Below are 6,286 nucleotides of genomic sequence, written 5' to 3' on the forward strand. Positions count from 1 at the left end.
AATTACACAGAGCACACATAAAAGTGCATGTCAGATATGCAAAACTTAAAAGAAGGCAGCACTTCATATTTTTAAGCCTTGACTTAACTACTAAGAGATATGCAACCTCTGAGCAGGGCTGAAACACTGAAAACCAAATCTGATGACACCTGTGCCTGACAAAACTGGGGGAATGAGACGTACTTGGGATGGTATGGTCACTGGCGACCAGTTGGAATGGCATGAATTCAGGCACTAGTTGGCATCTCAGCCTTCCTGCCCCATGCAGTCAAGTGCAGCATGTTCTGGGAGAACAGAGTGCTTGTCATTGTGAGATGGCGGGTGGTTCTGTGTGTGCCTGTAGCTGTTACACTAGGTCAAAAGTTAGGAGCTCAGTTATAAAGCAGAAACTAAAAAAAAAAAAAAAAAAAAAAGTTAGGAGCTCAGGTCTTACCAAACTTGAACAAATTTCCCCAATGTATCTGCACCTCAAAATGTGGAGTCAGAACAAAACTTGAAAGGGGCGATCCCATTCTTTCTGTTGCCTTGGTGTCAAGTAGATACTAGGGCTTTCCCAGGAGATGTGAGGAGGTCTGCAAGAGTGCTGGGCTGTGGCAGCCACTAAGGGAATGAGGCTGGAGACCCCACAGTTGGTCAGCAATGGCCTGGCTGCCCCAGCCCCAGTTATTCACTAAAGTGACAGACTATGACTAAAATTAGAGCTCAAAGATCCAAGTAGGGGATTCAGTGATATCTTAGAATTTCTGACGTCAAGAGAGTATAAGGAGACTACATTTTGGAAGTAGGCATCAATCTTGATGCTCAAGACATCAAGAGCTGCCTTTACAGCTGTGGTCATAATCAAAGAATTCAGAGTCTTTCTTTGATGCTGTAGATAAGTTAGTTAACCTTTCTCCACCACAAAACAGAACTAATTCCATTCTGATTTCTAAGAGAGGACTGTGAGTGAAACTGAAAGAACAAATGGCGACCTGCTTTTGAACTAGAACTCAGCACCCCCATGGTCATGATATTGCAGTTCAAACACTGAGCGCATTATTTGACTTCACATGTTTATATCCTATTTTAAGCCCACAGCCAAATAATCTCTCTCTCTTACACTTCCTGTCTATCCCTACATCCTTTCTTCTTCCTTATTCAGTCATTTTAAATCCATCTTTGTGGTTTTCATCTGGAGACTTTGATATTTGCTTTAAGGGCGGGGGACAGTAAATTAATAAGGTTACGCAGTTTTTTTTTTTTTTTTTGCTGTACGCGGGCCTCTCACTGTTGTGGCCTCCCCCATTGCGGAGCACAGGCTCCGGACGCACAGGCCCAGCGGCCATGGCTCACGGGCCCAGCCTCTCCACGGCATGTGGGATCTTCCCAGACCGGGGCACGAACCCGTGTCCCCTGCATCGGCAGGCGGACTCTCAACCACTGCGCCACCAGGGAAGCCCGAGGTTACGCAGTTTTTAAGTGCAGAGTCAAGTCCTGACTCCCAAGAGCTTTGTAGAAGGGAAGATAGTAACATCTTTAGCATTATACAGACAAAAGATCTGCTGTAATTAGTTTTCCATATATCTTCCATATGGCTCTTGGTGACCAGTGGAGATAACAAGCTAGCCTGGAGACAGAGTCTAAACCCTCCAAAAACACCTCAAATCTCCTTCTGGGCTGGAACAGGAAATACGTTTTTACAGTAAATAGTAAACATATGGAACCTTTTAGCCTCAAGAAGTTAATCAGGATGGAAACATAAATAGCTTCAAGTAGGTTTAAATATTATTCATGGACAAAAAGAATACAAAACAATTTTGGAAAAAAATTCAGAAGTTTGACAATCCAAGCATTGAGGAGAATGTAGAACAAAGGAAATGCTATATACTGCTGATAGGAGTATAGTTTTGTTCAACAGTTTTGGAAAAGAAGTTGGTATAATGTTGTAAAGCTACTAGTCACATACGTTATGACCAGTTCCACTCCCAGAGAAGCCTTCCTAGATGTGCTTCAGAGGATATATACAAAAATGTTCAGAGAAAATTGTTCATAATAGCAAAACACTGGAAACAACCCAAATATCCACCAACAGGAAAAGACATAAATCCATTGCAGTATTTTCACTAAATGGAAATAGCACAGCATATGAATGAAGTTCTCTGCATGCTGAGATATGAATGAATCTTGGAAACATGTTGATGAACAAAGCAATAACAAAAGAATTACATATAGTATGATATCATTTTTATGTATCTCAAAAATACAAAAACTAAAAGAAAAGGTCTTTTAGGGATCCATACATATGTGATGGAACTAATCTAAAAAAGGAATAATTTTTTAAGAAAAAAATTTTAATTTCTGATTTCAGGGTAGTAAATGTGAAAAAACAGAACAATAAAAGAAGAAAAATTTTAGGTCATCTGTAGTCTCACTGTCTAGATAGAAACACTGCTAACATTTTGTTGTATTTTCCTCCAGTTTTTTTAATATGTAAAACTGGAATCAATAGAGCATTAAAAATGTTTTTTCCTATTTAAATTTGGAATCTTGTTTCTCTGAAGACAGCAACGACACTATGTGTATATGGTGCCTTCACAATCTAATGTTCAGTTTTAAGTTGTATTATATAAACTGTCTGTATAGATCATAACTTAAACTTTAGCATTTCCCTCACTGGAAAATTTAAGAATTTAGAGGACAATCATTTGTCAAGGTTGGCAAATCTCTTCCACTGTAAATTTCGGCTTCTAAATCAATTATGAAAATTTGTATGACAAGGTGGAAGAAATTTTTCTTTTGATGACCTGCTTTCTTAAACTCTGATCTCAACAAAAGAATGGGTTTTTCTGAAAAAAAAATTTAAAGAGTTTTATATTATTTCTGAATTTTTGAAAGCATGGGGAAATTTCTCTTAATAATTCATAATTTTAAAGACAACTTCCACATTCCTGACCATATATACAAAAGGTAAATAGCATAACGTCTAAATTTCCTCTCCAATGTGTATTTTTAAAAGCTTATTCTTTTAAAACTACCTCAACATACTGTCTACTCAAGCATTGAGATGATATACAGCATCAGAGTTAGAAGATTTTAAAGCATCTTAATGGTGTAAGGTATATGAAGCTCTAAACATTTACAGTTGATTTTAATGATAAAGTTGCAAACTCGTGTGAGAGCTGAGATACTTTTTCTGTCTCTCCCATGCTGGATTCCTACAATGTGGTTTTGGTTCAGGAGGTCAGCAGTGTGCCTGCACATTTCTACAGATGATTCTGAGGCCCAGACAGGCATGAGAACTATCCTAAGCTTAAGGATGTTAACCACCAGGTTCATATTTAAAGAACAAACAAAAACAAAAAAATCCTTTCTTTGAAAACCAGCCTTGTTGTTAACCAGATCAGTATTCTGTTGTTAAGCAGATCAGTATTCCACTCCCATCTGTCAATTTCTGAGAAACACTGACAGCTTGGGTGATCCCCCCTCAAACCCCATCCAGAGTAGTTCAGTAAGTGACAAGTGAGGAAACTCTATCCACTTCCAAAGACCCACCGCTTCTCTTGGGGAAATGGTGGTATATTATTTTTCTCACTTAAGAAAACACAGAGTAGTTCAAGAGCCCACTGCTTCCAGAAAGTCCACGGTGAGCATAAAGGAGATCCAGGCTAAAGTAAATTGGGAGACAACCCTAAAGAATGATCCATCTGCTTTCTTTGCTTTTGGTCAGCTCACCATGGGATTGTTTATGAGGGGTATCTGCCACTGATAATCTTCTTCTCTCGGTTTAGAATTAGCGGCATTACAAAGAGGTCAGAATGGCTGGGTTGGGGAGGAGAAGATGGTAAACGTGACCCTAAAGAGAGTTCTGCAGGTTCCAATTTGTAGCACTCTCCATGAGCTGGTTCATATAGGTAGATACTTTTAAAATAAATGACTACAGGATTAGGGGACAAAGGTAAAGCTGTCATATTGGCACACATTGTCTACCCAGGCATTGGAATTTAGAAAAAAGCCAGCAGTTTTCATTTAATCTCTTGAAAAGGTTTATGCATTGTCTTCCCCAATCACAAAAGAAAACACAACCACAGGACAAATTACTCTTTGAATGTTTCATATTAATAACTACAGCAACAATAGAACTTGTGCTCAGATTAAAGTTTAAGAAGCTTTAAAATATTTCTAGTTCTTTTCATCTGACATTGTTTAGACTACGTTCAGAGATACTTTTCAACAGTTTCCTTACTGGAAAGAGTTGAGAAGTTTTATAAGGCCAAGGTTACTAGGGTGATTTGATTTATAATTTTCCTTTGAAAGAAAGAGAGGGAGGAAGAAACGGAGCAGCAGCAGCAAACACATGTCAACCAAAGAGAGCTGAAATAAGAGACTGAGTTTTGTGGAGAAATAACAGGCAGATATCTCTATTGTGGTTAGATCTTCCATCCTCATTTCTAGAAGTCAAGTTTGTTTGTTTAGTGTACCTTAGAGAAGTAGGTACTTTCAAATGGTCCTCCCACAAGTCTCTTTAGCAGCCAACCAAGTCCAATGGCCCTCAGCCAACCCAAGGAGTACTTTAAAGTCAAGTGGACCTATCCATGAAGCCTCATACAAAGTCCTGTAACGGAGAGCCGCAAAAATGTACGAGAAAATGCACCTGATGAAATGTAAGAACATGAGTCACCCATGGATTATATAATAGCAATTAAAAAACCGAAAGAGGGAAAGAAGTACATGTAGAACAGTCCTTGAATCTGAGTCCAGTTTAGAAATCTGTACATTTGATGAACACTTCTGAAGGACTGGGGAGTCTACAAAGCAGCAGCAAAAATTTTCCTGGAAGAGCCAGCGTAACTGTGTAACTCGAATTAGATGGAACCTTTCTAGGGCAAGGAATAAAACCAGAGGCAGCAGTTTCCCCTCTCCTGTGTTTTTTCAGGCAAAATGTGCAGTGGTGGGTGGTTCCAGTGGGCAGCTTTGGCTGGAATTGGTATCCTACGAGGGCAGTCAAAGCCCATTCAAAACAGCAACAAGCCCCTGCCTGCATTTACACGGTTGCCCTCCTGATTTTCTTCTGCCAAACTAAAGACAGAATGGCCCGCTGAGAAGGGTCTAGAAGAGCACAGGACTGAAACTGAAGCCAAGGCTTTCCATTCTAGGCTGCTGGTCACCAAGGTTCTTTCCAGCTCTGAAGTTCTGTGTCAGAGAAAGGGGGAGATGGTGCCAACAGGAGAAGAGGCATTTACCACCTGGCTTGACCCCGTCCTTCCTCAGCACTGTGACAGGAATCACTGGGACAGATTAAGCGGGGGAGCACAGAACTCCCTAAAATCACGAAGATTTCACTATGACCTGACAACTGGCTTAAGCCCAGAATCTCTCACAGTAGAATGGCTTCTTGTCTCACCTGAGAAGCCTCTTCAGGTGACCAAGAGGAGAGGGAAAGACATTTATTCAGGGAGCCCAGGATGCAGGTCACATTTGAAAAGGTTGTCACGGCATCGGGGACATTATGCAGGCAGATCAGTGGAGTATGGCTCATCCCCAGGCACAGACCACAGCAAAACCTACTCAGGATTGTGCTGGATGATTTTGCATTAGTTTGTTAAAACAACAAACCAACGGGATTCCCACACTTGTGCTTGTCTTTTACTGTCAGCAATGGCAAGTGCTGACCTGTCTGTACCAAGTGCTCAGCCAAGAACTTGAAGATAGAGTCTAACTTCTATAGTTAGAAGTTAGAGTCTAACTTCCTATACCTCAATACATCTTAAATTGGGGGGAGGGGAGGGGTGCACATCTGCCATTTTTTGGTCCCATTTCAGAGGCTACTTAGGTATGAGAGATGTAGCAGGAATCATGTTGCCCCCGATCTGCTAGAGTAATGCTTGGCTCTAAAGTAAGGAAATACAAGAGACCTTGAAGCTGGTAACCGACCAATTCTCTTGACTTTACAGTTAATTTTAACACAATTAGAAGGGATGCCTGATTTCAAAGACAGCTGCTGTAGATCCTCCTCAGTTGGGTTTTGGCTGTATCTTGGAAGGCCTCATCTAGGGAGGAACATAGTGAAGTGGACTCTGGGGGACCCTGTGGAACAATGTCCAGGTCACGCTGGGAAGTGAACAGCCGGGTTGACTGGAGGCCTCTGACTCATGGCTTTAGTTAGAAAAATTGGGGGTGAAGGGAAGGAGAAGGAGGTTGCAGATTGTAGAGTGGCTCACACAAGCCCTCAGGTGGAGGGCTTTAGCGGCCAACCAAGTCCAATGGCCCTCAGCCAACTCAAGGAGTACTTTAAAGTCAAGTGGACCTA

Source organism: Mesoplodon densirostris, chromosome 1 (genome assembly GCF_025265405.1).
Source record: "Mesoplodon densirostris isolate mMesDen1 chromosome 1, mMesDen1 primary haplotype, whole genome shotgun sequence".
Lineage (NCBI taxonomy): Eukaryota > Metazoa > Chordata > Mammalia > Artiodactyla > Ziphiidae > Mesoplodon > Mesoplodon densirostris.